Below are 7,370 nucleotides of genomic sequence, written 5' to 3' on the forward strand. Positions count from 1 at the left end.
AGGTTCACCCGTGGGTGGGTGGCGAGCTAGCGGCATTCAGAAGAGCGAGGCCCGCAGTCTGTGCGGAAGACACCTGCGCTCGGGTGTGTGTGGCGGCGCGATTCACAAGCAGCTCTAGACGTTAAACCAAGGAGAAGCCAGGGAGTTCCCAACGCCCCAGGTGTCCTCAGCCCACGACTGGCTGCTGTGGGAATGCGAAGCCCGGCTCCTTGTCTCAGAGCGGGGTTCCCAGGAGGATCAGGCTGAAGCTGGGACTTGGCCTCAAAGTGTCCCCTCGCACGGCCACCCCCTTCCCCTTCCTGCTCCTCTACTCCTGGTGCCCCTCCATCCAGGGGCCAGACCTTAAAGAGTCACCGCAAGAGAATCCTGGTCCCAAAGGAGCCTTCTGGGGGACCGGTGCTGAGAGAGGTTGTGGGCATGGCCCGCTGGGGCTCTGCCCGACCCAGGGCTGAGAGATGCCACCTCCCAGCTCTGGGTCCCTGCAGGAAGTGTTGGCAAGCACAGGGCCGGTCCTCCAAAGGCCCAGGTGCAGGGAGCCCAGGCCAAGCAGCCTGTGGAAGAAGCCACTTGCCGTGCCACCCCGGGAACAGGACTGCAGGCCCCGGCCCTTCCCACCTCCTCCTCCTCCTGCTCCTCCTCCTCCCCCCCGGCCCCCCCCCACAGGGCACAGGGCTCAGAGACACCTCAGACTCTTGCTACCCAAAGTGCAAAGGGCATCAGTTGCTCCTCCAACCCCCCCGCCCAGCAGACCACGTTGTCCAGCCAGCCCCCGGGCCTCCCTGGGGTGCCCAGCACAAAAGTGCAGACACCCACCGGACCCTCAATCTCAGTTTTCGGAGGTTTTTGCCACTCTAAGGACCCGCAGGCCAGCTGGGCCTTCGGGCAGGACAGAGAGCCCCGGAATCCGACGTGGAGAGCTGCGTGTACGTCCCCATCAGGAGGCGGTCCCCACCTCCGCGGCTCTCCCCTTGCGGGGAGCGGCAGCCCAGCCGGCAGCCGCAGGGCCTCAGGGAAGACACCAGGCTGGGCCCCCGCGGCACAGCGGGGGCACGTCCCCCGCACTCACGCGACTTAGGGACGGCTGCTGGAGACTGCTGCGGCCACCCTGCTGCCGGGTTTCTGGAGGGCTTCCTGGAAGCAGCATCCACACCAAGCCCTTGGAAGGCCCAGGCGACGGAGGAGCCGGTCAGGCAGGGGCCGAGGACGGTGAGAGGCCGGGCGGGAAGGAGCGTGTCAGGCAGGGGCAGAGGACGGTGACCGGCCGGGCGGGGAGGAGCCGGTCAGGCGGGGGCCCAGGACAGTGACGGGTCTGGCCGGGGAGGAGTGCGTCAGGCAGGGGCAGAGGAGACGGGCTGGGTAAGGGTTAGGGTGACAGTTAGGGCACAATTCACAATCCCAAAGACGTGGAAGCGACCCGAGTGCCCATCCATCCAGGAGTGCATCAATAAAATGTGGCGCGTGGACACCACGGAGTGCCATTCGGCTGTGAGGAGCAGCGGTGAGAGGGCGCCTCTCGTGTTCTCCTGGCCAGAGCTGGAACCCGTTCCAGTAAGCCAGGTATCCCAAGAATGGACACACGAGCACCACGTGAGCACGCTCACCAGCAAATTGGTACGAACGGATGGACGCCTAAGTGGACAGAGAGGAGTCACCTTCATCGGGTGGGTGTCGGGCGGGTGGGGGGAGGGGAGGGGCATACACATCCATTAGGCATGGGGTGGGTGCGCACCGACTGGGGGATGGGCGCACTTGAAGCTCTGACCCGAGGGGGGAGGCTTGGAGAGGGCAAGGCACCCGACCTTAACATTGGTACCCCCACAATACGCTGGAACAACATGAGAGGTATATGAATAAGAACACAGGGGGGGCCGGGCGCGGTGGCTCACGCCTGTAATCCTAGCTCTCTGGGAGGCCGAGGCGGGCGGATTGCTCCAGGTCAGGAGTTCGAAACCAGCCTGAGCAAGAGCGAGACCCCGTCTCTACTAAAAATAGAGAGAAATTAATTGGCCAACTAATATATATAGAAAAACACAGCCGGGCGTGGTGGTGCATGCCTGTAGTCCCAACTACTCGGGAGGCTGAGGCAGCAGGATTGCTTGAGCCTGGAGATTGAGGTTGCTGTGAGCTAGGCTGACGCCATGGCACTCACTCTAGCCTGGGCAGCAAAACGAGACTCTGTCTCAAAAAAAAAAAAAAAAAAAGAACACAGGGGGGAGGGGGGCACGGGCAACACATGTCACCTGAATACTTGTACTCCCATCATCTGCTTGAAAAGAGAGAGAAAAAAAAATGCAATCCTAGAGGTAAGAGACACTTTTTAAAAATAATGAATCCGAAGAGAAAAGTAAAAGGAGGCCTGTGGAGCAGGTCTGGGTGTGACTCCGGATCCCCCAACATCAGGTGCCACCACCAAAGATTCCTGCGTGTAGCCCATAGAACCCCAAAAGCAACGGGACGAGTTCTGGTCACATACTCCCTCAAAATGACATCCTGGCCTTCTTCTGGAACTCCCTCCCCTCTCAGACTCTCAAGGTTTCCTCCAGCGTGTCGGTTCCCACAGAGCAGACCTTTGGTCTGAGACCTGACAGTCCAGATGCCACGCATGCTGCCGCGTGGCGGCGGTGTCGCGGCTTGGGACAAGAGGAGGCCCCACGGTGCGGGCTGGGGCGCCAGGCACCGCGGGCGGGCGCTGAGGGTGGGGGTGACCCCCACCCCGGGCCGCCGCCGCGCTCCCAGAAAGGGGACAGAACAAGAGGCAAAAAAAAAAAAAAAAAAGCAGCAGCCTGTGGCACCCGGTATTCCCAGGCGGTCTCCCATCCAAGTACTAACCAGGCCCGACCCTGCTTAGCTTCCGAGACCAGACGAGATCGGGGGCGTTCAGGGTGGTGTGGCCCTAGACGGCGGCGGAGGGCGCCCCTGCCCCGCTCGAGAAGCCGAGCCTCTCTGGGCTTCCCCGCCGCCGCCTCCCGCCCCAGGCCCCGCGCCGGGCCGGGCCGGTTGAGTTCGCCGGCCGGGTCCCGCGGGCTCCCAGGGACGGGGGTGATGGGCGGGGCGGGGCGGGGCGGGGCGGGGCGGGGGGCTGTCTCTCTATACACACACACACACACTCACACTCACTCACACTCACACAAGATGCGCCTCCACGGCTGGACTCGCCAAGGTGGAGCCCTCCCAGCCCCCCTCGTCTCCTCGCCCGGCCTCCTTCACCTACCCGCTGCCCACCCCCAGCGCGTCGCTGCCTGCCGCTGACTGCGCACGCGCGGGACGCTCGCCCTTTGACCCCAGCCAGGGGCCGCCCTCCCCCACAACCCCTTTCAGCTGCGCCCCCCCCTCGCCCTGTGGGTGGGCTGCCGCCTATTCCCCCGGGCCAGGGCTGGGGCACAGCCAGTGTATGGGGCGTCTCTCTCTGGGGATGTGTCCCATGGGTGGGGTGGGGTGGCGTGGTTTGTGGGGCGCTGAAGAAATCAGTCCCCTCCATCTCCTACCTCTGGAAAACGCCCAAGCCCGTGGAGAACTGCCGGCACCGCTTCGTGGGGGCCGGGACCCTCCTCCGTGTCCTAGTCCAAGGGGCCTGGGCCTGGCCGGGGCTGCATTGGACCCCGACCACCCTGGCGTGTGGACTCGCTAAAAATCGGCCATTAGATATTGGATTCCAGCTTCCTGGAGGTCATTTCACTAATGAGTGCACCGGAAAGAGTTTCCTAATCCATCTGTGAGGGTGGCAACTGAAAGAGAATTTTAAAGCTGACAGAATAGGCGAGGGAAGGCATAGGAGATTTCCACACCCAGCAAGGAAGACTTTCCCGAAATGGAAGAAAGAAACGAGCAAACAGAGACACCGGTAGCCCGCCCGGAAAAGAGTCTGCCCCTGAGAGAAAGCACCCTGACCAGGTTCACCCGTGGGTGGGTGGCGAGCTAGCGGCATTCAGAAGAGCGAGGCCCGCAGTCTGTGCGGAAGACACCTGCGCTCGGGTGTGTGTGGCGGCGCGATTCACAAGCAGCTCTAGACGTTAAACCAAGGAGAAGCCAGGGAGTTCCCAACGCCCCAGGTGTCCTCAGCCCACGACTGGCTGCTGTGGGAATGCGAAGCCCGGCTCCTTGTCTCAGAGCGGGGTTCCCAGGAGGATCAGGCTGAAGCTGGGACTTGGCCTCAAAGTGTCCCCTCGCACGGCCACCCCCTTCCCCTTCCTGCTCCTCTACTCCTGGTGCCCCTCCATCCAGGGGCCAGACCTTAAAGAGTCACCGCAAGAGAATCCTGGTCCCAAAGGAGCCTTCTGGGGGACCGGTGCTGAGAGAGGTTGTGGGCATGGCCCGCTGGGGCTCTGCCCGACCCAGGGCTGAGAGATGCCACCTCCCAGCTCTGGGTCCCTGCAGGAAGTGTTGGCAAGCACAGGGCCGGTCCTCCAAAGGCCCAGGTGCAGGGAGCCCAGGCCAAGCAGCCTGTGGAAGAAGCCACTTGCCGTGCCACCCCGGGAACAGGACTGCAGGCCCCGGCCCTTCCCACCTCCTCCTCCTCCTCCTCCTCCTCCTCCCCCCGCCCCGCCCCCACAGGGCACAGGGCTCAGAGACACCTCAGACTCTTGCTACCCAAAGTGCAAAGGGCATCAGTTGCTCCTCCAACCCCCCCCCCGCCCAGCAGACCACGTTGTCCAGCCAGCCCCCGGGCCTCCCTGGGGTGCCCAGCACAAAAGTGCAGACACCCACGGGACCCTCAGTCTCAGTTTTCGGAGGTTTTTGCCACTCTAAGGACCCGCAGGCCAGCTGGGCCTTCGGGCAGGACAGAGAGCCCCGGAATCCGACGTGGAGAGCTGCGTGTACGTCCCCATCAGGAGGCGGTCCCCACCTCCGCGGCTCTCCCCTTGCGGGGAGCGGCAGCCCAGCCGGCAGCCGCAGGGCCTCAGGGAAGACACCAGGCTGGGCCCCCGCGGCACAGCGGGGGCACGTCCCCCGCACTCACGCGACTTAGGGACGGCTGCTGGAGACTGCTGCGGCCACCCTGCTGCCGGGTTTCTGGAGGGCTTCCTGGAAGCAGCATTCACACCAAGCCCTTGGAAGGCCCAGGCGACGGAGGAGCCGGTCAGGCAGGGGCCGAGGACGGTGAGAGGCCGGGCGGGAAGGAGCGTGTCAGGCAGGGGCAGAGGACGGTGACCGGCCGGGCGGGGAGGAGCCGGTCAGGCGGGGGCCCAGGACAGTGACGGGTCTGGCCGGGGAGGAGTGCGTCAGGCAGGGGCAGAGGAGACGGGGGCTGGGTAAGGGTTAGGGTGACAGTTAGGGCACAATTCACAATCCCAAAGACGTGGAAGCGACCCGAGTGCCCATCCATCCAGGAGTGCATCAATAAAATGTGGCGCGTGGACACCACGGAGTGCCATTCGGCTGTGAGGAGCAGCGGTGAGAGGGCGCCTCTCGTGTTCTCCTGGCCAGAGCTGGAACCCGTTGCAGTAAGCCAGGTATCCCAAGAATGGACACACGAGCACCACGTGAGCACGCTCACCAGCAAATTGGTACGAACGGATGGACGCCTAAGTGGACAGAGAGGAGTCACCTTCATCGGGTGGGTGTCGGGCGGGTGGGGGGAGGGGAGGGGCATACACATCCATTAGGCATGGGGTGGGTGCGCACCGACTGGGGGATGGGCGCACTTGAAGCTCTGACCCGAGGGGGGAGGCTTGGAGAGGGCAAGGCACCCGACCTTAACATTGGTACCCCCACAATACGCTGGAACAACATGAGAGGTATATGAATAAGAACACAGGGGGGGCCGGGCGCGGTGGCTCACGCCTGTAATCCTAGCTCTCTGGGAGGCCGAGGCGGGCGGATTGCTCCAGGTCAGGAGTTCGAAACCAGCCTGAGCAAGAGCGAGACCCCGTCTCTACTAAAAATAGAGAGAAATTAATTGGCCAACTAATATATATAGAAAAACACAGCCGGGCGTGGTGGTGCATGCCTGTAGTCCCAACTACTCGGGAGGCTGAGGCAGCAGGATTGCTTGAGCCCGGAGATTGAGGTTGCTGTGAGCTAGGCTGACGCCATGGCACTCACTCTAGCCTGGGCAGCAAAACGAGACTCTGTCTCAAAAAAAAAAAAAAAAGAACACAGGGGGGAGGGGGGCACGGGCAACACATGTCACCTGAATACTTGTACTCCCATCATCTGCTTGAAGAGAGAGAGAAAAGAAAATGCAATCCTAGAGGTAAGAGACACTTTTTAAAAATAATGAATCCGAAGAGAAAAGTAAAAGGAGGCCTGTGGAGCAGGTCTGGGTGTGACTCCGGATCCCCCAACATCAGGTGCCACCACCAAAGATTCCTGCGTGTAGCCCATAGAACCCCAAAAGCAACGGGACGAGTTCTGGTCACATACTCCCTCAAAATGACATCCTGGCCTTCTTCTGGAACTCCCTCCCCTCTCAGACTCTCAAGGTTTCCTCCAGCGTGTCGGTTCCCACAGAGCAGACCTTTGGTCTGAGACCTGACAGTCCAGATGCCACGCATGCTGCCGCGTGGCGGCGGTGTCGCGGCTTGGGACAAGAGGAGGCCCCACGGTGCGGGCTGGGGCGCCAGGCACCGCGGGCGGGCGCTGAGGGTGGGGGTGACCCCCACCCCGGGCCGCCGCCGCGCTCCCAGAAAGGGGACAGAACAAGAGGCAAAAAAAAAAAAAAAAAGCAGCAGCCTGTGGCACCCGGTATTCCCAGGCGGTCTCCCATCCAAGTACTAACCAGGCCCGACCCTGCTTAGCTTCCGAGACCAGACGAGATCGGGGGCGTTCAGGGTGGTGTGGCCCTAGACGGCGGCGGAGGGCGCCCCTGCCCCGCTCGAGAAGCCGAGCCTCTCTGGGCTTCCCCGCCGCCGCCTCCCGCCCCAGGCCCCGCGCCGGGCCGGGCCGTTTGAGTTCGCTGGCCGGGTCCCCCGGGCTCCCAGGGACGGGGGTGATGGGCGGGGCGGGGCGGGGCGGGGGGCTGTCTCTCTATACACACACACACACACTCACACTCACTCACACTCACACAAGATGCGCCTCCACGGCTGGACTCGCCAAGGTGGAGCCCTCCCAGCCCCCCTCGTCTCCTCGCCCGGCCTCCTTCACCTACCCGCTGCCCACCCCCAGCGCGTCGCTGCCTGCCGCTGACTGCGCACGCGTGGGACGCTCGCCCTTTGACCCCAGCCAGGGGCCGCCCTCCCCCACAACCCCTTTCAGCTGCGCCCCCCCCTCGCCCTGTGGGTGGGCTGCCGCCTATTCCCCCGGGCCAGGGCTGGGGCACAGCCAGTGTATGGGGCGTCTCTCTCTGGGGATGTGTCCCATGGGTGGGGTGGGGTGGCGTGGTTTGGGGGGCGCTGAAGAAATCAGTCCCCTCCATCTCCTACCTCTGG

The 7,370-nt window shown here is 63.4% G+C and overlaps 2 non-coding genes across 2 annotated transcripts; both read right to left on the minus strand.

Annotated features, from left to right (window-relative positions):
* Positions 1-2,780: 2,780 nt before the first annotated feature.
* LOC142866453 (5S ribosomal RNA) lies at positions 2,781-2,899 on the minus strand. Its single transcript, XR_012916434.1, has one exon. It is a non-coding gene; the product is annotated as a 5S ribosomal RNA (ribosomal RNA).
* A 3,770-nt stretch (positions 2,900-6,669) lies between these two features.
* On the minus strand, positions 6,670-6,788 carry LOC142866455 (5S ribosomal RNA). Its single transcript, XR_012916436.1, has one exon. It is a non-coding gene; the product is annotated as a 5S ribosomal RNA (ribosomal RNA).
* Between the last annotated feature and the right edge of the window lie 582 nt (positions 6,789-7,370).

Source organism: Microcebus murinus, unplaced genomic scaffold (genome assembly GCF_040939455.1).
Source record: "Microcebus murinus isolate Inina unplaced genomic scaffold, M.murinus_Inina_mat1.0 scaf006_hap2_Mmur4.0, whole genome shotgun sequence".
Classification (NCBI taxonomy): Eukaryota; Metazoa; Chordata; class Mammalia; order Primates; family Cheirogaleidae; genus Microcebus; species Microcebus murinus.